Raw genomic sequence first — 25,157 nt, forward strand, 5'->3', positions numbered from 1 at the left:
GAATTTACTGATGAGATACCACCTCACACCTGTTAGGATGGCCATTGTCAAAAAAAAAAAAAAGACAAGTGCTGGTGAGAATGGAGAAATTGGAACACTTGTGCAGTGTTAATGGGAATGCAAAATGGTGCAGCTGTTATGAAAAACAGTATGAAGATTCCTCAAAAAAGTAAAATTAGAACTACACCATATGATCCAGCAATCCCACTTCTGGGTATTTATCCGAAAGAATTAAAATCAGGATCTTAGGGATATTAACACTGTTTACTGTGTAGAAGCAACCTAAATGTCTATGGGCAAATGAATGGATAAAGAAAATGTGGTATATATATATACAATGGAATATTATCTAGCCTTAAAAAAGAAGAAAATTCTGCAATATGTGACAACATGGATGGACCTTTGATGACATTATGAAATAAGCCAGTCTTGGAAAGGCAAATACTATATGATTCCAGATATATGAAATATCTAAGATAGACAAATTCATAGAATCAAAGAGTAGATTGGTATTTCCCAGGAGCTGGGGGCCGCAGGAAATGGGGAGTTACTAATCAATGGACACAAAGTTGCAGTTAAACAAGATGAATAAATTCTAGAGATCTGCTGTACAACATTGTACCCAGAGTCAGCAATATTATATTGTACATTTAAAAGTATATTGAGAATGTAGATCTCATGTTAAGTGTTCTTACCACAATAAAATTTAAAAAATAAAAAAATTTAAAAAGAATTTACCGTGTAAGACCTTAATCTGATCAGTTCCTGGTTTGGCCATTAACTATGCGGACGTGGGCTGGTTTCTTGGTCTATTCTTAGCCTCACTTTCTTTACTTATAAGATGGCGATCATAACAGAAATTCCTCATGGGATTGACAGGAGGATTATATTGAGGTAGTGCATGGAAAGTGCTTAGCACAGTGTTGCATAGATAGTGCTCCATGAGGTAAGTGATAATGGTTATCATCATCTTCGCCTCAAATATAAGACCCCAGACCTTATGTCTGTGAATATAAAAAGTATATTTTGGGGGCACCTTGCTGGCTCATTTGGTACAAGCATGCAACTTTTGATCTCGGGGTTGTAAGTTCAAGCCCCATGCTGGGTGTAGAGGTTACTTAAAATTTAAATCACACACACACACACACACACACACACACACACAGATATATATGGCATACATTTATATCACTGTACTTATGTTGATGTATTTATATACTGGCTTTGCCTTCCAAGGAACTAATTACCTAGTGAGATAGGCTTTCTGTAACTTAATATAACCCAGGTCTAACACTGAAAAGTACCATAAATGGAAATACAAAAGTGGACCATGAGGCCGTAGATGAGCAGTTAATTTTGGCAGAGGACCTGGGGACAGTCTTTGTGCCTATGTAAGTCTTCACAGTCCCTTAAGTGTCCTGTGGTTAGCAGGACAACCCTGCCAGGTACTCAGCAAATTGTTACTGGAGACCTGTCTTTGGCGATGCTCTCCAGTTTCTGCATAGGAATGGTGGTTCTTTTTCTCCCACTCAGAGCTCAATTTACATATTGAAATTCTTGAGGGATACAGTTGTGTCCTATTCAAGAGCCTGTTCAGCCAGTGGCATTTCTTTTCCTCTTCCTATAAATATGTCAGAGATTCATCCTAGGTCCAGTTTCTCATTGTACTGGGTGAAGTTACCCTTTTCAGTTTGTGTAGTTAGTGTTTTTCCACATGAGACACAGAACAGAGGAAAATTCTTATTTTTTGTCCTCTACTCTTCTTTGACACCCACTGCTAGATATTTTGCTTCACAAATTGGCCCAGAGCTCAAGAGATCATTCAGTTTTCCGGAACTGTGGAACCTGTATGTGGCTTTTGGCAAGATAAGAGAGTTGAGTGGCCTACTATAGGTTTGCAAGTTTAGGATTTTTAAAATTTATATGTATGTATTTATGTATGTATGTATTTTGAGAGAGAGAGCACAAGCAGGGGAGGGGCAGAGAGAGAGGGAGAGAGAGGATCCCAAGCAGGCTCCACACCATCAGCGCAGAGCCTGATGTAGGCCTTAAACTCAAGAACTATGAGATCATGACCTGAGTCACAAGCCAGAGTTGGATGCTTAACTGACTGAGCCACCCAGGCGCCCCTGTAAGTTTAGGATTTTAGACTTTGTGCTGGCTAGTATGATAGCCAATTGCCACATGTGGCTATTTAAATTAATTAAAAATGAATAAAATTTAAAATTTAGCTCCTCAATTGCACTAGCCACATTTTAGGTACTCAGTAGCCCCATGTGGCTAATGGCTATTGTATTGGACAGCACAGATGCAGAACATTCCTTTCATTGCAGAAAGTTTCATGGGACAGCACTGGTTTAGGTTATCTTAAAGTTGTGGGCTGCTTAGTAGAGAAAGGAAAACATAGATGTTTATCCATGCTGTTATGGTTTTGATCCTTCTTCCAAATGACCCAAGTTGGATGTATAAGCATTACATGTAACTGCCAAATCAACTGAAACTTGACTAATGCACGTAAAATATTTTGACTTCAAATTTGTAATACAAAAAGGGTATTCACTTTCTGAAGTGTTTTTTGTACTGCCATATTACCCTGAAGCAGCTACCAAGTGTGGATTCTTAGGTGAGAGACCCCTGATTTTTTTAATTGTGGTAAAATATTACGTAACATAAGCTTTACCATTTTAACTATTTTATTTTTTTAAAGTTTATTTTTTTTTAAGTAATCTCTACATGGGGCTGAAATGACCCTGAGAGTAAAATGTACAATTCAGTGGCATTAAGTGCATTCACAGTATTGTGTGACCATCACCACTGTCTTTTTCCAGAACTTTACATCATCCCAAACAAAAACTGTACCCATTAAACAGTAACTCCCCATTATGCCTTCCCCCTAATGCCTGGTAACCAATGTACAATTTTCTGTCTCTGTGTATTTGTCTGTTCTTGGTACCTCATGTAAGTGGAATCATACAGTATTTATCCTTTTGTGCCTGGCTTATTTCACTTAGCAAATGTCCTTAGGGTTCATCTATGTTGTGGCATATATGAGAATTTCATTTCTTTTTAAGGCTGAGTAATATTCCATTGTATGGATAGACCACATTTATCCATTCATCTGTTGATGGACACTTGGGTTGCTTCTACTTTTTGGCTCTTGTGAACAGTGCCGCTGTGAATGTGGGTGTCTAAGTATCTGCTTGAGTCCCTGCTTTGAGTTCTTTGGGATGCATACCAGAAGTGGAATTGCTGGGTCATATGGTAGTTCTGTGTTTGGCTCTGATTTTTGGAAATAGTCTAAAAATTATTGAGATATAATTCATATAAAAAAATGTCACCCTTGTAAAGTGTACTTGTAAAGTGGCTTTTAGTGTATTCACAAGATTGTACAATCATCCCCAGTTGTCAGTGATTTTTTTTTTGTATTTTTTTAAAATGTGTTAATTTTTATTTTTTTTAATGTTTAGTTATTTTTGAGACAGAGAGAGACAGAGCACAAACGGGGGAGGGTCAGAGAGAGAGGGAGACACAGAATCTGAAACAGGCTCCAGGCTCTGAGCTGTCAGCACAGAGCCCGACGCGGGGCTCGAACTCACAAACCGCGAGATCATGACCTGAGCCGAAGTCGGACACTTAACCGACTGAGCCACCCAGGCTCCCCAAATGTGTTAATTTTTATTGAGAGAAAGGAGAAAGAAACCCAAGCAGGCTTGGCACTGCCAGTGCAGAGCCCAATGCTGGGCTCAATCTCACGAACTTTGAGATTATGACCTGAGCCTAAACCAAGAGTCAGATGCTTAACAGACTGAGCCACCCAGGTGCCCCTTGTCACTGGTTTTTATAGTCTCTTTGGAACCAGAGTTGGGGACAGAGACAGAATCTTTTTTTTTTTTTTTTTTAAATGTTCAGATTTGTTTATCTTGCCGAAGATTGTGTTACACTTCTTCTTTGTATATATATTTTTTTATTTTTTAATATATGAAATTTACTGTCAAATTGGTTTCCATACAACACCCAGTGCTCATCCCAAAAGGTGCCCTCCTCAATACCCATCACCCACCCTGCCCTCCCTCCCACCCCCCATCAACCCTCAGTTTGTTCTCAGTTTTTAACAGTCTCTTATGCTTTGGCTCAGAGACAGAATCTTGAAGGCAGGTTAGGTGGAAGGAAGGGAGCTTTCAGGATAAATATGAGACTCAAAAAAAAGAGGTTTATTATTTGCAGGTCATCTGGCTGGCTCAGTTGGTGGAGCATGTGACTCTTGATCCTCATGGTCATGAGTTCAAGTCCCACAGTGAGGGTAGAGATTACTTTAAAAAAAGTTATTTGTGGGGCGCCTGGGTGGCTCAGTCGGTTGAGCATACGACTTCAGCTCAGGTCATGATCTCGCAGTTTGTGAGTTCAAGCCCTGCATCGGGCTCTGTGCTGACAGCTCAGAGCCTGGAGCCTACTTCGGATTCTGTGTCTCTTTCTCTCTCTGCCCCTACCCCACTTGTGCTGTCTCTCTCTGTCTAGCAAAAATAAATAAAGGTAAAAAAAAAAGATATTTGTACCAAATCCTTGGAATGCTGTGCAGTCTTTAGCAAGAATACTCTTGCTCACTATGAGGCTTTTAGACTGAAATTCAGAAAGGCTCCCCTGCTACCTGACATATTTTCAGCTACTTGTGAGGCCTTGTTTTATGGAACGGGATGTTGAATAACCTCACAAATGGGTCAGACTCCTCAGGAATGCTCTGGAAGCCGTGGCTTCTTTCTTTTTTATCACGCTTCTTATGTTTGCTTTGCCAGATATCTTTCCCTGTCTTGGAACTGGTTCTATTCCTTCTCTGGTTCTGATTCCAAATTACAAAACAACTTGGTTTCCAAACGTCAAACATATTGTTTACAATAAATACCTTCTATATGGATTCTTAGATTTCTGATTTCTCTGCTTTGCAGCAAATACTACAACTCATATACTTTTGTTATTACAGTAAACCCTTGAGCAACTCGGCGATTAGGGGCACCAACCCCCTGTGCCACTGAAAATCTGCATATAACTTGGACTCTCCCAAAATTTAACTACTAATAGCCTACTGCTGACCTGCAACCTTACTGATAAACCTACACAGTTGATTAAGACATATTTTGTGTTATATGTATTAATGTACTATATTCTTACAATGAAGTAAGCTAGTGAAAAGAAAGTGCTATTAAGAAAATCATCAAGAGAAAATACATTTACTCTTTAGTGTACTCTATTTATTGACAGAAATCCTCATATGAGTGCACCTGCATAGTTCAAACCTGTGTTGTTCAGGGGTCAGCTGTGTATGCCATTCATTCATATCAGGGCGCTCTGATTTTTGCTCATTCTTGCCATGTAGTTGTGGTTTTAATATTTTATGCTTTGGGGATGGTTTTATTGTGGTCTTCTGATAATTGGCTAGCACTCTTTACTTTTTTTTATACTGTACAGTCCACCCATTCAAAGTGTATATAGTTCAGTGGGTTTTTTTTAGCATATTCATAGAGTTGGGCAATGTACAACCAATACTGCAATCAATTTTTGGACATTTTCATCACTCCAAAATGAAACCTCATACTTTAGCAGTCACTCACCCTTTCTTCTCAACACCCAGCCTTAGGCAACCCAGTCACTAATCTACTCTATCTCTACAGATTTGGGGCGAACTGTCTTACATCCTGGTTAACAGTGATTTTTTTATTTATTTTTTTAGAGAGAGAAGGCGCAAGTGAGCGAGGGGCAGAGAGAGAAGCGGGGCCCATGCAGTGTGGGGCTCTAACTCGTGAACTGCGAGATCATGACCTTAGCCAATTTAGATGCTTAATTGACTGAGCCACCCAGGCACCCCAACAGTGATTTTTTTCCTCCCCTAAATTGTACTATAAGTCACTCACCCAACTTTCCCTCCATGTTGCATTCTTGTCATTTGCCTATTGTTTCTGTTTTATTTATTTATTTTTTTTTAACTCTTGTGATACTAGCAGGTTAGCTATAAATCTTCCTGAAACAGCTTTCAAAGTGAATTGGGCACAGCTGCAGGAATTAATCCAAAAACAGCAAGGATGAACAGATAGCTGCTGCTGAGCCCTGGAATGCATTCTGTACTCTGAAGCTAGCTTTCTTTTCACTGGCTGGGCTGCTGGGACCTCGAGAGCTAAGTCAGTGAGAGCCCCTGGACTGGAAGCTGCCCTAGGATTGATCCCTGATCCTGTGTAAGTTCCAGAACAGAAATCAAATGCAGTTTCTAATGTAAATTCAGTAACTTGCTTCTCTAACATAAACAGTATTTAGTAGTCCTTAATCATAGAGCAGCTTCAGAATCTGCAAATATCCGTCTCTACCGTGCCAATCACTGTTACTGGCAGTGACAAAAGATTGGTGCACTGGGGCATAAATAATTTTATTCACTTAGTATGTGTTTTTCTTGCTTTTGTAGTCAGTTGCCCTGGGATTTAATCCTGGTTCTGCTCCTTTTATTACCTAGGTGACCTTGAGCACTTCACCGTTTTTGGAAGACTCCTCTCCTCTGTGAAAGGGGAGATTAATAAATCTGACTGCATGAGGTTGTTGTGAGATTTCAATAAGATAACATGTGCAAAGCACTTAATACAGTGCCTAGCCAAGAGTGAAAGGTCAATAAATATTAGCTGGTATTAAGGGGCCATATTTTATTCTGTACCTGCTATATACAAGGCACCAGGTTAAGTTCTATAAGAAATAAACCAGAGTCTCATGAATGGAATTCAAGCCCTGTTGGTGTTACAGTTGTGCCTAGAGCTTGGCAGTTAATGCTGGGGAAGCAGAGGCTGGGTGACATCCACGTTTTACTTGTCTCTTGAGAACTATAAATTTTATTAAATAATTTTCATAAAACATGGTATCAGTTTAAACATCAACACAGGAGGGACACCTGGGTGGCAAAGTCAGTTAAGCATCTGACTCTTGATCTCAGCTCAGGTCATGATTTCACAGTTAGCAAATTTGAGCCCCGTTTCAGGTTCTGTGCTGATGGTGTAGAGCCTGCTTGGGATTCTACTTTTCTCTGACCTTCCCCCACTTGTGTTCTCTCTCTCTCTCTCTCTCTCTCTCAAAAATAAATAAGTAAACCTAAAAACAAAATCCACACAGGAAATACTTGGCTAAGGTTAGGTTTTTCCTGGGAATGGTAGATATTATAATTTCTTGTGGGAAAATTAAAACATTTTGTCATTTACTATTGGCCACTGGTAGCTGTACTCAAGACAAACCATCTTTGTCAAAACAAATAACCTTGACAAAAAACGGTAGTCACAATCCTACTTAATGAATCTCCTAATTGTTTTTGGTGTTAAAAAGACATCAATAGCGTTTATTCCCAGGCATATCTCTTATTCTGTTACATCTCCATATTGCTGCTGACAGAACGAGTATCAGCAGGCCGTTTCTGTGGAATTTTCTGAGCCATGTGAGAGAAGCACAGTGTACTCTTAGAACAAGATCTTTCCTGCCTTTCCTTGTGTTCTAGAGTCTACTTTGGTTGAAAGAAATAGAATAAACTTCTGTTTGGGAAGGAACTTTTCGTTTTTGTTTATTTCTTAAAATAGAAAATGGTAAGCATTCTGATGGTAGAGTCCTATGTCTGTTTTAGCCTGAGAGAACCACTTTTGACCTGGTTCTGGATTATCAGAGTCAGTTGCAGTGTGGTACAGGCTAAAACCTTTTGACCCACTGGAGGTTAGGGCTAGGAGATGGGCTTTAGAGTGTCTACCAGAGGCATCTTTGGATACAGCCTCAGTCCCTTAACTCAGTGCTGTCTTGGGAAAATATCTTTTAGGACCTCACTTTCCCATCAGTAAAGTGGGATTACTTCTTGAAATTGTATTAAGAAATAGAAAAAAGTACAACTGAAGCAAACACCATGCTGCCTTTCATGGGTTAGACCTATTGAATAGTCTTTCTAGGCCTGGGAAAGAATGGTGAGTTTGCTCTGTGTCACCTTCAAATAAACACAGAGACCAGGCCAGTCAATTTCTTTTGGTCAATTAAACATCCCTCACAAAAGTGCGTGACACATATGGTGACACTCCTTTATCCCACCTGCCTCATGCTAAACTCAAGTCATCACCTGCAAGTGGCCTCATCGTCCTTCCAACACCAGGCTCCAGGCAGCCACTGCCATTCAGTCAAGTTCGGCAGAAGAGCTGGAGCCTGGTTGTCACCCCTGCCACATGTAGTGTGGGTGAGGTTGCTGACCTCTACCCCCACTCCTCCATGGCAGTGTCTGTAGAATGGCCTGTCTAAACATGAGCCTTCCTGAATCACAACCCTATAATACTCTTTATTCTGTTTCCACAACAGCTAGCCTTTTCTACTTGTCATGTGGGTTAGTCCTCATTTCCTTCTAGCTTCTATTTAAGCAATATCTCCTTTGGTGTGAAAATATCCCGAAGGCCTTTCTATTAACAGCCTTCACAAAGTCTAAGGATAGGTACTTAAATGAAGCTCTTCGTCCACTCTGAAAATGTTTATTGAGTGCCTGACATGTGCTAACCTATGATATATGATGGAGTCAACACAGTCCTTGGCTTTCCAGAGCTCAGTCTGGTAAAGATAAAAAGTGGACGGACTTCTTTTATTCTCCCCTGGCAAAGAGAGAACTAACCTCCTTTTACAGGGAGAAAGGCTGTGAGAGCTGTTTAGGTTTGTTAAACAGCTACCGCATGGTGCCTGGTTGGTTTTTAGCAGCATGCTGGTGACGGCATTGTTTAGGGACACTCTCTTACTGGCTGGCAGTGAGGCAGTCACACAGGAGCATGAGTGGTGGGGCAGGCTATTGACTGCTTACCCCATAGCCATCCTTTCCTTTTTATAGAGCTCAGGTATTGGGGTAGATAGCAGTGGGGCCAGGCTATGAGTCATTTAAAGCCAAAGTCATTCCTTTTAATTATTATTTATTTTTAATTTATTTTTAATTTTTCTTTATTTAGTTTGAGAGAGATTGTGCATGTGGGCAAGCAGGAGAAGGGTAGAGAGGGGGGCAGAGAGAGAGAATCCCAAGAAGGCTCCATGATGTCAGCACAGAGCCCAAGTCAGGGCTCTATCTCACAAACTATGAGATCATGACCTGAGCCAAAATCAAGAGTCGGATGCTCAACCAACTGAGCCACTCAGGCACCCCAAGCCTAAGTGATTCTTAGTGGTTCATTCTCCTTTGCTACTCTCCTGGTATCCCTTGCAGCCATTTGACCTAGTACCTGCCAGGAAGACTTCAGAGAAAGATTACTAGAGGTCTTTCTAGGATCAAAGACAAATGAGCATGAGGAGTGAGCTCCCTTCTTCCTGTTTTGGCTCCTAGTCTCTTCATCCCACTTCACCTGCTCTCCTGTGAGAATGTGATATTGGAGCTGTGACAGCCATCTCTTGGTCATGAGGGGGAGACCCATTGAAGGGTGGCTGAGTAGAAAAGCAAACAGATCTTGAGTCCTTCATCTTCCAACTATTGAAGGAACCCCAAGACCCTTCCTGAATACCTCTTGATGAATGAGATCCCAGATGTCTTTGTTATTTAAGCCTGGACTTCTCAAAGTGTGATTCATGGACTGGCATCATGATTGTCACCTGGGAGCCTATCAGAAATGTAAATTCATGAACTGTACCCCAGCTCTACTGACTCAGGATCTGGTGCTGTGGGGCCTGGCACTTGTGCTTTTACAACCCTTCCAGGTGATTCTGATGCAAAATCAAGTTTGAGAAGGACTGGTTGAAACGATTATACTTTCCTAAAACTCATGCCATCAGGGTCCGTAAGAAAAGAGCTGAAATTTACCAGTCAGTTCTCTGTGCCAGATGAGGACCAGGTTTGTCAGCACTGACCGCCAAGTTATCCCAGTGGCTGTGACACAGATCTGTTGGCTCAACTGGTTTGATGATGCTTTTCCTAGGAGGCCCCAGTCAAACCTGCCTGGGTTTTCGGGTGTCACTGTCTCTGTCTATGGACACTTACCTGAGGCCAGCTTAGTCCCCATATCCTTCCACTCCCTATGGAGCTCTAGAAGTCCTTTGCCTTTAGACCTGCATAAGACCGGTGTAGATATTTGCTTCCCCTGAGGAAAAGAATTCAGTAAGTAGAGGCTGATGGAGGAGACACCAGACTTCAGAGTCTCACAGATAGGTGGATAGAGTAATATCTGAGGTATTCAGACAGCAAATTCTTGCTGAGGGCATACTCTGGGCTGGGCTCTGAGGTGGGTGCAGAGAAAACAGTGGTAGACGTGATAAAAAGACATGATGGAGCTAGAGTATCAAAACTACAGTGAGGAGGACCAACGAGGGCTGTGGGGACCGATAGAATGCTCTCTCCTGGGATACCAGGGTAGAGCAGGGAATGCTTACTGGAGGAAGCAGCTGTTCATCCAAGAGTACTCAGAGTATGTGTGTCAGGGTTGGGGGTAGGGTGTTCAAGCAGGGGCTTCAGCTTGTGCAAAGGCCTAGAGGCAGGAGAGACCTTGGCTTCTTCAGGGAAGAGACAAGAGCCCTCAGTGTGCCAGGGAAATGGTTCTGTTCAAGCTCTCAGAAACCATGGATACATCTGAGAAGCAGGCTGAGATGTATAAAGAATGGTATTTAAATGATTTATTAATGTGAACTAGGCTCTCATTGTCTTAAATAGAATTTATTTACTGCTTTTTATTATGGCCTGCTCAGTGCTGCTTGGACAATCAGGCATGTCATGGACATTGCTCTCATCTCACCTCCTGTGCTGCCCTGTTCCCTCTACATTTTGCTTCTAGGTAAAATAATGATACATACTCATTCCTGTGAGCAGGTGCATTTGGTCTTTATTTGGGACCTTCATAAAGCTACTTCATTTCACAATGAAATGAGCCCCTCCTTTTCTGCTCCTGTGAAGTAGACTAAAATAGTATTTTCCTCACTTATCTGATCCTAAGAAGTATCTGGTATGCTTGTTGGAAATTCAGATTATCTGCAAGGAGATGCCATTTCACCAGGTCTGAGAAGTTTGGGAATCTGTACATTTTGAATTAACTTTATTGTGTGTATATATATGTACGTACATACTTTTGTATATAGTTTACATACAAGAAAAGGCACCCATTTTAAGTGAACCAATGGATGTGCTCTGACAAATATAGTATACACTCCAGGAATCACTTCCACAATCAAAATACAGACTAGTCAGTTCCCACACCTTGCAGACGCTCCCCGGCCCCTGCCCCAGGCAACTATTGATGTGCTTTCTGTTACAATAGATCACATTTGCCATTTTTAATACTTCCTATAAATGGGATTGTATAGAATGTACTCTTTTCTCTCTGGCTTCTTTCATTTGGCCTGTGTTTGAGAGTCGTATGTGTTGTGTTTATGTAAGTAATTCATTCCTTTTATTGCTAAGGAGTACTGAGAATATACGACAGTGTTTTTGCTGCATTGCCGCTTTAGCCATTCTCTTGCTGATAGACAGTTGGGGTTTTCTTCCAGTTTTGGTCAGTAGATACTGTGGACATTTACGTGCAAAACTGCTTTGTAGACATACATTTGCCTTTCTCTGGGGTAAATCCCTAGGAGTGGGGTTGCTGCGTCATGATAAAGGTATGCTTTAACTGGGAAAGGAACTGCCAAACTCTTTTCCCAAGTGGTTGTACTAGTTTACATTCTCACCTGCAGTGTAGGAGAGAGATCTAGTTGCTTTGCATCCTTGCCAGCACTTGGTATGGTCACTTTTTTGTGGGATGTTAAAAATTGTTTGCCTTTCAGGTGGTTGTATAATGGTATCTCATTGTGGTTTTGCTTTGCATTTTCTTGATGATTAAAGATACTGAGCATCTTTTCAGTTGTTTCTTGGCATGTGAAGTGTCTCTTCATGTATTTTGCCCATTTTTTTACTGAGTTGTCTGCTTATTTAGCTGTAAGAATTTTTTTATTTGCTTATATTTCAGAATTTTACATCTTTATCACAGGTGAAGTTGGTCAATAGTTTTTTTTAAATGTTTATTTATTTTTGAGAGAGAGACAGGGAGAGAGAGAGAGAGAGAGAGAGCAAGCATGAGTGAGGGTGGGGGCAGAGAGTGGGAGACACAGAAACTGAAGCAGGCTCCAGGCTCTGAGCTGTCAGCACAGAGCCCGACACGGGGCTTAAACTCATGAACCGCGAGATCATGACCTGAGCTGAAGTTGGCCACTCAGCTGACTGAGCCACCCACATGCTCCAATAGTTATGTTAGGTTCAAGTGTTTTTCTTTTATAATTTTCTATTATATTCTGGATGCAAGTTCTTTGTCAGACATCAGTATTGTGAATATTTTCTCCTTGTCTCATTTGCCTTTTCATTTTCTTAATGATGTCTTTCTGAAGACCAGAAGACTTAAATTTTGATGGTGTGATTTATCAATTTTTTCTCTTTTTTTTCAATTTTTTCTTTTATAGCTTGGGCTTTTTGAGTTTTTTGTGTTCCTTGCCTACTCCAGGGTCATGAAGATATTCTCCTATGTTTTCTGCTAGAAGTTTTATAGGTCTGTTTTGAGTTAATTTTTATACATGATGCAAAGTATGGATTGAGGTTCATTTTTTTTTTTTTGGCATATGGATAGCCAGTTGTTCAGTACCGTTTTTTGAAAAGATAATTCTTTCCCCATTGCATTACCTTGACACCTTTGTTGAATATCCAATTGCTCATATGTGTGTGGATACATTTTGGGACTCTCCATTGTGTCCTGTTGTTCTGTGTGTCTGTTTTTGTGCCAGCACCATTCTATCTTGATTATGGGAATCTATATTTTAATAAGTACTTCTAGAATGTTCTTATGATCATGTCTGTTTGGGAAACACTGTACTCAAGTTTTCTAAGAATCCTTTCAACAATGACAGTCTTAGGTATCTGTAATCCTGCCAGCTCAGCTTCAGTTTGTACCCCAGCTCCTTGCTGCTTAAAGTGGGGTCCACAGACCAGCAACATCACATCATCCAGAAGTTTCTTTAAAATGCAGATTCTCACCTCTCCCGAGACCTAGTGAATAGAACTTGCACTCATAATGAGATCCCCAACAGATGCCCATCCAGGTTGCACAGCACTCTCCTAGATGTAATTCCCCTGAAACAGAAGCTTTCCAGCTTTTTGGATCAGGAACAACTCCACAATTAGAAAAACTTGCTACAATGTGCATATCAATGTTGCTGAAACAAATTTTTACAAAACAGTGGCTACCCTTATTATATTTGTGTTTGCTTTTCTATTCCTTTTTCTTTCCTCTCCTACCATATTCCTCCCTCTCTTCCTTTCTATTGCAACTTTCTCAAAGTGTAATTTACATACTGTAAAGTTTACCCATTCTAAGTGAATAGTTTGAGTTTATATACCTGTGCAGCTAACCCCACAAATTGTAGAATGCTTCCATCACCTCAAAACTTTCCCTTCTGCCTCTTTACAATCAATCCTCCATGATTTATTTAAAATAATGGTAGCTACCTACAGTTTGCAAAGACTTGAGTTGGACCAGCTGTATAGCAGCAATGCTCAGACCTCTAAATAAGGAGCTAAAAGTGGCTCCTTATTAGGCCAGGGGCCCTGTGACATGACTTCCAAGCATAGAACTATTTTTTTAATTTTTAATTTATTTATTTTTATTTGAGAGAGAATCTTAAGCAGGCTCCACACTCAGCACAGAGCCCAAAGTGGGGGCTCAATCCCACAACCCTGCGATAGGATTGTGACCTGAGATGAAATCAAGAGTCAGATGCTCAACCGACTGAGCCATGCAGGCCACCGCACAGAACTATGTTTACACAGAAGGTTATTTGTAGTATATTTCTGTCACATAACAATGTATCATATATTTAAAAGAACTTAAACATGTAGAATTTAGTTGCTGAATCTTTTATAAGTTAAAAGAATCTTGACCGTCTTAAACCCTAGAGTTGATATGTCTACATATTTTTGAACCTAGTTTGGCTATTTGGTTGTGAATTAGACCCTGACAGTTTGCACAGAGATGAAATGATTTCAGATATTTTGTTCAGCAGTAACCAGTCACATGTGTCTGAAATAATACAATTTCTGAAAATATAGAGGGCTTGATTTGTGAAGCTTTATTGTCCAAGTCAGGTTGTAAAAGTTCAGTCCTTAAAGGATTGAGAAGCCCAGAGTTGAGTACATATTGTAGATTTCTGTTGTCAGAGTGAAATATATTTTTCTTTGTAATGCCTTTAAGGCAAGGCCTTGTCTTTCACCTGTAGGCAACTACTGCTCCCCCACCTCCACCAGTCTGTAGTACTAGAGTCAGACTGCCTGAGTTTGTGTCTAGTTTCTGCTGTTTGTCAATTGTGTGGCCTTAGGAAAGTGTTTAACCTCTCAGTTTTCCCACCTGGAAAATGAGGACAATATTCGTACTTCTAGATTTGTTGGAAAATTAAACGAGTTTAGACATGTCAGGCATTTGGGACTGGGCCTGGCATGATCATTGTTGGTTATCATCATTATCATTATTGTTATCATTCTCTAAACTATATTATCTGAATTAGCTATTGGCAAAATCTCTCATTTAGCTATTTTTAAGCTCCCCACATTCTTTAACAACCATACTTAACTCATTGCTCATCATCTTCCCCCTAAGTTTTCCTCATTTCTGTAAATGGTGTCCACCTCTCTTCTCCAGGCTACCTAGGCCCAGAACCTCAGGTTGTTATGTTTGGCTCTCTCCTTTCCACCTCCATTTAGTTGCCTATTTGTGTGGGCATCTACCTCTCTGTGCTATAATTTATCCTTTCCTTTCCATTCCATTCCAGTTTAAATCTTCGTAAACTCTCATCTGGATTATTCATTCCTAGCTGACATAGGAAGACAGGGTTTCTTTGGGCCAGGTCCTGTACCCACCTAGGTGGGCTGGGAGTACAGGATGGAGTGCAGGGTGGACCTTAGCAGTGTGAGGCACAGGGTAGAAGGACACTGGGGAGAGGGCTCTGAGGGGGACCAAGCCATATCTCAGAGCCCCCATGTATTTGAAATGCCTTTAGTTTTTATATTCTTTGTGGAACCTCTCTGCATAAAGTCCTTAGATCAAACTGGACCAAATGGCTTGTTACCAGCTTGAATGATCACCTGGAGAAAAACTTCAAATAGTGTTTTAGCCTGATACCCGTTCTTTATCTTTGTTCTGGCATTTGGTGACCATCATGCCCTGTCCTGAGCATAGAACTCCCCATTTTGAAACCTCAGATGATTGATACTGTATTTGATGAAAGAACCCAGTGCTTTATTGATGAGTGAAACCTCAGGTTGCCTTGGAAACACAGACGTCCTTCCTGTTACTATAAAAAGGGACACAGTGGCTGCATTCAGGAGGCAACCTACATTTTACTGATTCTTTGTGTTCAAAAAAAAGTGCCTAAAGAGAGCTGCTATTTTTAAAAAAAACTCTGATCAGAAACATAAAACTTCCTTTTAGTGCTGATCAAATCAAGTAAACCCAATTTTCAAATGCTATTGAATTTTATAGGGATCAAAACTACTTCCATCCATCTCTCTTCACCTCTTCCCTGGTACCCCCGGGATAATTGTTACAAGGCACAATATGAATTGTTTTCATCAGCAGAGATTATGATTAAGGGTACAGTTTGTATTAATGTTCTTAGGAGGGAGTTCCTTTGCCTAATAGGGCCTGTGAAGGCCACATACAGGCAGAAGGAGTGTGTTTGCCTTCCCTGTTGAGGGAGTGACCTGGCCAAGTAAGCCTTCTTACTCCTCGTCCCCAGGACAGCGCATTATCTTTGCTTCTGTTGCAGATTCGTACCATAGTTTCACTGCACTGCCATCCAGGAAGTGACCTTGGGCAGTTTGTTCCATAATAGTTGTTATAAAACCTTTAATACTACTATTTTTTTAATATTTTTTGAAGTTTACTTATTTATTTTGAGATAATGAGCGTGAGTGGGGTAGGGACAGAGAGAGAGGGAAAGAGAGAATCCCAAGCAGGCTCTGTGCTGCCAGCGTAGAGCCCAGTGTGGGGCTTGATCTCACGAACCATGGGTTCGAACCTGAGCTGAAATCAAGAGCCAGATGCTCAACCGACTGAGCCACCCACGTGCCCCTAACACCTATTAATGCATTTAGTCACAGTCCTGCGCAAGAGAACTAACTGTGCCTATTGATGCTGTCAAACACCAATAAGAAATGTATTGATTTTCTAGTTTTGAAGAATTTTTTTTAAGTTTATTTATTTTGAGAGAGAGCATACATGTGTGCAAGTGGGGGAGGGGCAGAGAGAGAGAGAGAGGGAGAGAAAGAATCCTAAGCAGGCTCCACACTGTCAGCGTAGAGCCCAACGTGAGACTCAAACTCGCGAACAGTGAGATCATGACCTCAGCCAAAAGAAAGAGTCGGACGCTTAACCGACTGAGCCACCCATGTGCCCCAAAGAAGAATTTTAAAAACTACTACAAATTTACTTTTTTAACATTTTTTTAACTTTTTTTTTTAATTTATTTTTGAGACAGAGAGAGACAGAGCGTGAACGGGGGAGGGGCAGAGAGAGAGGGAGACACAGAATCGGAAGCAGGCTCTAGGCTCTGAGCCATCAGCCCAGAGCCCAACGCGGGGCTCGAACTCACAGACCGCGAGATCGTGACCTGAGCTGAAGTCGGACGCTTAACCGACTGAGCCACTCAGGCGCCCCTACAAATTTACTTTTTAACAGAGCTGCTGCATTGTGAATCCTGTTTATTCTGTATTTATCATTTTCTAGCTTTTTTCTTTCTTACTGCTATCTGGCATGAACCAAGGTGTATACAGTATATAAAGGGAGGTATTTCTAATTGTCACATGCATTGCTGCTTACTAAAGCAGGGTTTTTCAACCTTGGCACTACTGACATTTAGGGCTGATAGATTTGGGGTGTGTGAGTGAGGAGTGGGGAGTCCTGGGTCCACTCTAAGATATTAGTTAGCATCCCTGGCCTCAACCCACTAGATGCTGGTAGCATCCCCTCCACCCCAGTTGTGACAACCCAAAGTGTGTTCAGACATTGCCAAGTGTCACTTGGGGGCATAGTTACCTCTGGTTGAGAACCTCTGTATTAGAGTATAAGGTTTGTGTAGCATGCTGTTTTTAAAGGCAATGGTCATTTAAGTATTGGTTTTGGGTCAGCTGTAATAGAAATGTGTGTGGTGACCTTTAAGTGTAACAGTTTGGTTAATTTAAAATAACGTGGTGAATCCAAACCTGGGTTGTTCTGATGAACTAGCATGCTTAAATAACAGTAGTATATTGTTGTTCTTTGATGATGGTTTTTGCAGGTGAAAGGCAACATGCAGGATTTGAAAATACATTATATCAGTTTTTATTTTACTGCAGAGAAAAACAAGGAAAGAAACAGTGACAGCCACCATTGGCAAGGCACCCATGCTCAGACATAACCATAGTGCACAAAATGGTGTTTCTTATGTGCTGTTTTGAATGGCAGGGGCTTTTTCTGTGGAACAGCCAAAGAGAAGCCTTTATATGTCCATATACCTTCTAAAGGCCTTGTTGTTTTACTCTACAAAAATCTTGCCCAGAAACAAACATCAAGATTTACATTTTACTTTTTCTCTTGTCAGTGTCACATCTGTTATCTTACTATTTTCACAATAAGCTTTTGACTACTGGTAGCAATAAGTAGAACTTTTAAGATTCATGTGCCTTTATGGGGCGCCTGGGTGGCTCAGTTGGTTGAGCATCTGACTTCAGCTCAGGTCATGATTTCACAGTTCATGGGTTCGAGCCCTGCATCAGGCTCTGTGCCAAGAGCTCAGAGCGTAGAGTCTGCTTGCATTCTGTCTCTCTCTCTCTCTCTCTCTCTCTCTGCCTCTCCCTGACTTGTGCTCTGTCTCTTTCTTTCAAAAAATGAATAAACCTAAAATAAAACGATTCATGTGCCTTTTGTTTTTCCAAAGAAGTATTTGCTGGGGGTGGTTGGAGGGAGATGAGGCAGGGTAAATTTAATCAACAGGCTCGAGATATCTGCAAGGCTGTTTAAAAAGACAAAGCAGGGGCACCTGGGTGGCTCAGTCAGTCAAGCCTCTGACTTTTTCTGCTCAGGTCATGATCTCATAGTTCGTGGGATCAAGCCCTGCACTGGGCTCTGTGCTGACAGTGCAGAGCCTGCTTGGGATTCCCTCTCTCCCTCTTTCTCTGCCTCTCTGCCTCTCTGTCTCTTTCTCTGTCTCTGTCTCTGTCTCTCTCTCTCTCAAAAAAAAGACAAAGCAGATTGCTCTTGAATGATGCTGAGTGAGAGCACACGTTTTGCTCTGTTCCTGTGGTTTTAAGAATAATCTGTCTGAGTCAGGAAGCTCTTTTTGCCTCAAGGCCTCAAAATGCCCTTCAAGACTGCCCTTGTTTAAGAATTATATTGTGGCTGAGCTGAGGATGCCAGATCCCAGGCCTGTAGGTTGGGATGGGATGGAGCAACCCTGTTGGGCATGCTTTTTAGGGAAAAAAGGAACAGGAGGTTATGACTTTGAAAATTGTTAATATGTCTCTAAATTGCAATGTGAAGAGTGTTTTTTCCCCTAGCCTCTTTATTTATCTTTTTTATTTTGTTTTAACATTAAGGAAACTTCTTGGAACTGCATGCCTCACAACCATACTGATGACTTGGATTGGGTTTCCAAATCCCTGTCAGGGGTCCTCAAAGTGCTGGTATAACTGGGGCCATCTCTGATACAGGGTTGCACTGCTTGGAGCTAAAACTGGGGGCGGGGGGGTTGGACCAGGAACGGTTCACTTTGGATGGTTGGGTTGTACAGTTATGGTCAAAGTTCAGATCTGGTGCCCAATGAGACAGCAGAGGGGAAGCAGGCAGCCTGGGAACAAGGGACTATCCATAGGGAGAGTGTCTGAAGGCTTCTGCCAACTCCGTAATGTGAGGATGCAGGGAACATTAAGTGCCTGTGAGCATGTCATGTGTGGAAACACCCAGGAAAAAGGTAAAATAAGGGGCTCAGGACAAGCTCTCCGGCCTGCCTAACTTATGCTCAAGGGCACAGCTCTTGCCACCTTGGGGACTCTGGGCCTTATGGGCAGTTAAGCCAGGAGTGGTTTGAAGATTGGCCAGAAGGGCCTCCAGTGACACTCTGGGATTCTTTACACATCTTTTACTTTCCTGGTCATCAAACATACACACCACCCTGAAGAGAACATCAAATGACTGTACTAATAATGGAATGCACAGTTGATGTCTCTTTGCCAGCTATTACCTGTTGGATTCTGTCCACAGTTTAAAAGAAACATTTGTAAATCTCTTGTACTTTGTTGCTGATAAAAGCAAGTAAGAATTAGCCTTTTCCCCTGTATTTGGCCCTTTTCCCAGATGTCTAAGGCCTTTCTGAGGCTTATCTCAGGATGGTGAGTTGGGAGCTTGCGTTTTCACACAACATGACCCTCACTGTAAACAACCACTTCTCCAAGTGTGCAACCCCAAAACCTGCCTCTGCTCCACCACTGAAGGATAGTCCTGGGTGGTTTAGGCTTAGAAATATTGATGCCTAACATTTATTGAGTGATAATTCTGAGTAGTACACACACTTACTCTTTCACACTCTCTCCCCCTCTTCCTCTCTCCCTACCTCCCCTCCCTTTATCCCCTCCCCTCCTGTTCTCCCCTCCCCTCCTCCCTCTCTCTCTCCATCTCCCTCCCTCTCCATTGATGCTCCTTGATCTCACTGGAATTGGAACCAGGCCCACCTGGCTCCAGAGCTCTTGCTCCCAGGCAGTGTTCCCAGCTGCCTTCTCCATACTTTCTGGGGTATGGGAGGGCTATTCAAGGGTCATTCTGTCTACAGACTGGAGCCTTACCCCTTTCTTGGAACCCTGCATCAAGTGAGCCTCTGGATACTCAAACCAAAGTGCCATGTGTTAGAGCCTCCCCAGATGTAAAAGACCCTGAGGCCAAGTTCAGACGCCTGGCCTTGTGTGCTCTGTCCATGGTAAAAACCTCTATACTTGCTCTGCTTTCCATGTTTGCTCCCTTTCCTCATGCCATATCCCACTGCTCTGGTGTTTTGTGTGTGTGTGTGTGTGTGTGTGTGTGTGTGTGTGTGTGTGAGAGAGAGAGAGAGAGAGAGAGAGATCGATCTCACCCTTGACAGAATGGGTGGAGTCCAAATTCTTGTGACTGCAAACAATTCTGTGATGACCAGAAACACACATGGGGGTGGGGGAGTTGGGCATAGATGGGGAGGGGATGTGATTGTGTGGCTACCACATGCCAAGAAAGGCTGGGAAGGTGGATCGCAGCATGGAGGCACCCAGTTGCTGTGGTGAGCCCTGTGCTTATCTGTTGAAGGGTAGCAGAATATGCCACCCAAAATATGCATCTTTGAGGGCGTGGAGCCTGCTTAAGATTATCTCTCCCTCTGTCCCTCCCCCACATATGTTTTCTCTCTCTCTCTCTCTCTCAAAAAATATGCTTCTTTGACGTAAGGATTATTTTGTAAGGCAAGTCTACTTTTATTATAATTTGTAATACAAAGGGGGCCTATACCAGGAAGAGAGCTATTACCAGGGTAAACTTTTTTACCTCAGAGGCATATCTGCACAGCAGGTTCCTCGTTCTTCCCCTCTCCATTTCGTGGCCTTAATTTTTGTGGGCTTTGCAGTGAGCATGCACCAAAGAACTGAAGTCTCTGCATCACCTCAAGGAATATACATTTGTTCCATTTAGACTACTTTTTGCCTTACATGGGCACAGGCGACTTCCGGGTAAGGCTGTAACCTCTGTGGTGCTCAGCCAACGAGGAATCAGGGGAAGGACTTGCACGCTAGAAGGTAAATTGTCTGCTGTAACTGCCCAGAATGTGCCTGTCCAACAGACACCCGGTCTTGCAAGAACGTCAGTTAAACCCTTGCTTCCCTGTGCTGCGAGTCTCCGAATCCCTCCTTTGATTGGGTCAGTGGACTTATTTCTCACAGGTCTCTAGCTGAAGATAATATTTACACTTCTCTTTGTATTACAGACAGTCCCAGCCAAGAACTCAGAATGGTAGAGGGAAAATTATGTAGATTTCATTTAACTAGCAAATCATGTTGTGAATAGAGTATGCTGTGCATATTGAGTCCTTTTGAAATGATATATAGTTGTATCGAATATAATTTGGAAACACAGAAATCCAGGTAACTCTTGACTCCCAGATGAAGAGCCAGGGTGGAAGATAAGTTTGTGCATCAAGGTGCTTAGTAATTAATCGGGTTGAAATTTTTAGCTGTTTGTTGTCTTCCTTTAGGTACCTTTGATTTTGTTCCTCTCAACCTCTAGTTGAATCAGCAAGGCAGAACAAGTCTTAGAATGGAAACTGTGACCTCTTAGGGAAGTTGTGGGGGGTTTCCTGGGGGAATTTTGTGGGGCTCTTGGGAAGACTAGAAAGAAATGTGGAGCTTATGATTCCGTGGCTCAGGGCTTGGGCCCAGTGAGCATCTGCCACAACTTGTTTGGTGTGTGTTCTCATATATCATTAGGGGAACAGGGCCAACTGTGACTACTCCTGCTGCCACATGTTTTCACAAGTCCCCCCCCCCCCAATAACTCTAAGGTAGGTAGTGATATCACGTTCCTGCTTTACAGAAGAGCAGCTGGAAGCTCTGAGGTATGAAAGGATTTGCTCAAGGTCCTTTGACTGGGTTACCTTTGGGTAGGCCACATGGATGGAACCAAGAAGAAGCCCCCAGAGCCAAGCTTTACGCATGAATAGGGAAGTGATCCAACAAAGAAGTTTTCTTGGTGGCTGTAGAAAAGAGGCTGGTTAGGGGCATCTGGGTGGCTCAGTTAGGCTTCCGACTTGAGCTCAGGTCATGATCTCGCAGTTCCTGAGTTGGAGCCCCACATGGGGCTCTGTGTGGATAGCTCAGAGCCTGGAGCCTGCTTTGGATTCTGTCTCCCTCTCCCTCTCTACCCCTCCCCCACTCACACTCTGCCTCTCTCTGTCTCTCAAAAATGAAGAAATTTTTAAAAAATAATAAAAAAAAGAAAAGAGGCTGGTTGGACATTGGTAGCTGGGATCTGGTGTGGGTGCAAACAGTTAATTAAAGGTTAATGGTGAACTTGGATTTTCAAGGCAGGGTTCAGAACCAAGGAGCCAGCTTGTTAGACCTCCTTATCTCCTGAATAACAAGGTGCTTTCTTAAGAACCTGCATTTTGAGCTATCCTCCCTGGACCTTTGCAAGTGACTTCAGTTTCCACACTAGCTCTGGTGAGGCATACCTCTTGTCTCCCATGCTTCCCTTAAGAGTCTGAGTCCCATGGTCATGGTGAGAATGTTGTTGCTTGGGATATCCAGGGTTATTCATTGCAGCCTGGGGCACTAATGACATATGGCAGGTCACCCAGCGCTAAACTTTGCCTTTTCTGTTGTAGCAGTTGTAGCATTACAAATAGGTATCATACACTAAAATGCACACAGTTCAAGTGTACCATCAGGTGATTTTTGACTAGTGTGTACATTGCCTTCACCCAGACCCCCCTCATTAGCATAAGAGTTCTCTAACATTCAGGGCCCTGGCAGGCAGAGGCAGGAGTTCCTGAGATGCCCAGTGGGTTCCTGACTAGAGGCCTGGTGCAAGCTGAAGGCATTACTGATTTGAAAGCAAGGTTTAAAGATGATGGGGGATCAGGGGCTAGTTCTAGACTGTAGTAGTAGCCATTGTGGTGGTGGCGAGGGTGATAATAATGATGATACTGATGAACATTAATGTAATTTGAGAGCTTAATATGTCCTAAGCACTTGTATTTACATTCTCATTTAAGGGCCACATCTAAACCGATGATGATGATGATGGTGATGATACCATTAGCTTATATTTATTAGGCATTTAACACATGCTAAGAGCTTTACATATGTTCTAGTTCAAACTTCACATTACTCTATAACATAGGTACTATGTTCCCTAGTCAACAGATGAGAAAACTAAGGCTTAGGAGCCTCCTCAGTAGTCACACTGTCAGTGTGGGCTGAGGAAGGATTTGAGTGAGCCCAGGCTGAGCCCATTTTCCTGGCTCCCAATAAGAATAGCTCCAATTTTCTGGACTTTCATGATTCTTTCCTTTAGGTGGCCTTCCTTTTCTCTCAGTACTGACTTGGTGCCTGTCAGCTTGGGAGTTAACCAGACTGGCCTCAAGTCCATGCTTTGCTACATAGCAGCTATGACTTCGGATGATTTCATAACTCTGAGTGTCAGTTTCCTCATCTGTAAAATAGGGGGGTACCTTCCATCTCCTAGGATTGTTGTGAGCTTTGAATAACATTTGGAGAGTGTAATGCCTGGCAGGAGGTAGGAACTTAATAAATGGTACCTTTAAAAAAAGAGTCTGGCCCGTGAATATGTGTATAGTTCCTGAAACTGGGCACTGTGACACATTTTCACTGGGTTCTGGGGAGCTTATTTGAGTTGCTGGAATGGGTATTCCTGGGACAGCTGATTATGGTATATGAATATAATTGGGAAATTTACTGTCGAAGTGGTGAAGAACATCATCATATACAGCCTTAACAATTAATGTCTGTGAAATGCCATCTATGTATTTTTTTTAGATTTTATTTATTTATTTTGAGAGAGAGAGCACGTGAGTGGGGTAGGGGCAGAGAGAGAGGGAGAGAGAGAATCCCAAAGGCTCTGCACTGTCAGTGCAGAGCCGGATGCGGGGCTCGAACTCACAAACCATGAAATCATGACCTGAGCTGAAGTCGACTGCTTAACTGACTGAGCCACCCAGGTGCCCCCTACATATTCTTTTCTCAGTAAGAAGCTACTTATGCTGCTAAAGACAGAATCTCATTTCTTTTGATTTACCAGAAGGGGCATGTGTCTACATGTGTAGATACAAATGATGATTGGTAATTGATACTCTTAGCAGAAGATGAGAAATCATATCTATATCTATATCTATATCTATCTATCTATCTATCTATCTATCTATCTATTTGTGTGTGTGTATATACCCATTCTAGTATAATTTTTATGGGAAAAGAAAGCTTGCCCTGGTTTTAGCCTAGTGTTGTTGCATGCCCTCTACCTAATTGCCCCACTAAGGAAAGGTAGCAGGATTGGTTTTCAGAAGACCTCGGTAGTGGAAGAGGAAGAGCACCAAACAGGAACAGCCTGGCTGGAATGGTTCACAAGGAATAGTTCAATTTGTTGAACTCCTACTATGTGGTGAGCACAGTTAAGCAGTGCCTGTGATCTCCCATTTAATCCTCCTTGTGAGTAAGATAGGGATTGCTGTTCTCTCCACTGTATAGAAGACAGGACTGAGAGCACTTGCTATAGTACTTCACCCTTTTGCCTTCTTCCAGTAACCCTCTGCAGAGAATTTTGAGGCATATTGGTGATGATTATGTGCCAGGTTCCATGGTGAGGAGGAGAGTCATTCTTATTGTTCGACCTTAATGTCAAACTGCTATGCTCTTTGCGATTGTTTGGACTTCACCCAGTTCTGCACTTAAAAAAAAAACAAAACAAACAAAAAAAAACTTGTCATTCTCTATGTTGTGCAATTTTTGTTTAGGAAAATTATTTAGGGATCGTTTGAGTCAGTAATATTCTTATCACATCTGAATGTTCTGGAAACTATAATTCAGTTAGCTATTTTAAAGGAAGTCTATAAGAGTATATTTTATAAAAACATAAGAACAGCATAGATTTGTGTATATTCTTGTGTAGTTCCATATTTCCCCACTTCTTTATTTTCAAGGATGCTTTAGTGTCTGTATACATTTTTTAAAATTTATTTTGATGCCTGGATATCTGTACCTTCATCCTAGTACATCAGTGGCTGTTGAACATAAAAGCTAGCTCTAGCCCTGCCTCATTCAAAAGTATAAATTATGACATCATCCTTGAAAAAAAGACATGTTGAAAGTAGTGAATTAGGTGGTAATAATGACTTTTTCTTACCATTGAAAATAGAATTTAGGGGCACCTGGCTGGCTTAGTCGGTAGAGCGTGCGAGTCTTGATCTAGGGGTTGTGATTTCAAGCTCCACATGGGTGTAGAGATTAGTTAAAAATAAAATCTTTAAAAAAATAGAATTTAAACCAGTTCAGAAGATTATAGCATTTGAGAAATCGATTGGATCAGTGGTTCTCAAAGTGTGGTCCTCAGACCAGTAGCATCAGCATCACCTGGGAA

At 41.9% G+C, this 25,157-nt stretch overlaps 1 protein-coding gene across 12 annotated transcripts in view; it reads left to right on the forward strand.

Annotated features, from left to right (window-relative positions):
- The window catches only part of MAP7D2 (MAP7 domain containing 2), a 112,708-nt gene that overhangs the window by 15,045 nt on the left and 72,506 nt on the right, over window positions 1–25,157 (forward strand). The gene's annotated exons all lie outside the window — the stretch shown is intronic.

This window comes from Panthera onca, chromosome X (genome assembly GCF_046562875.1).
Source record: "Panthera onca isolate mPanOnc1 chromosome X, mPanOnc1 haplotype 2, whole genome shotgun sequence".
NCBI lineage: Eukaryota > Metazoa > Chordata > Mammalia > Carnivora > Felidae > Panthera > Panthera onca.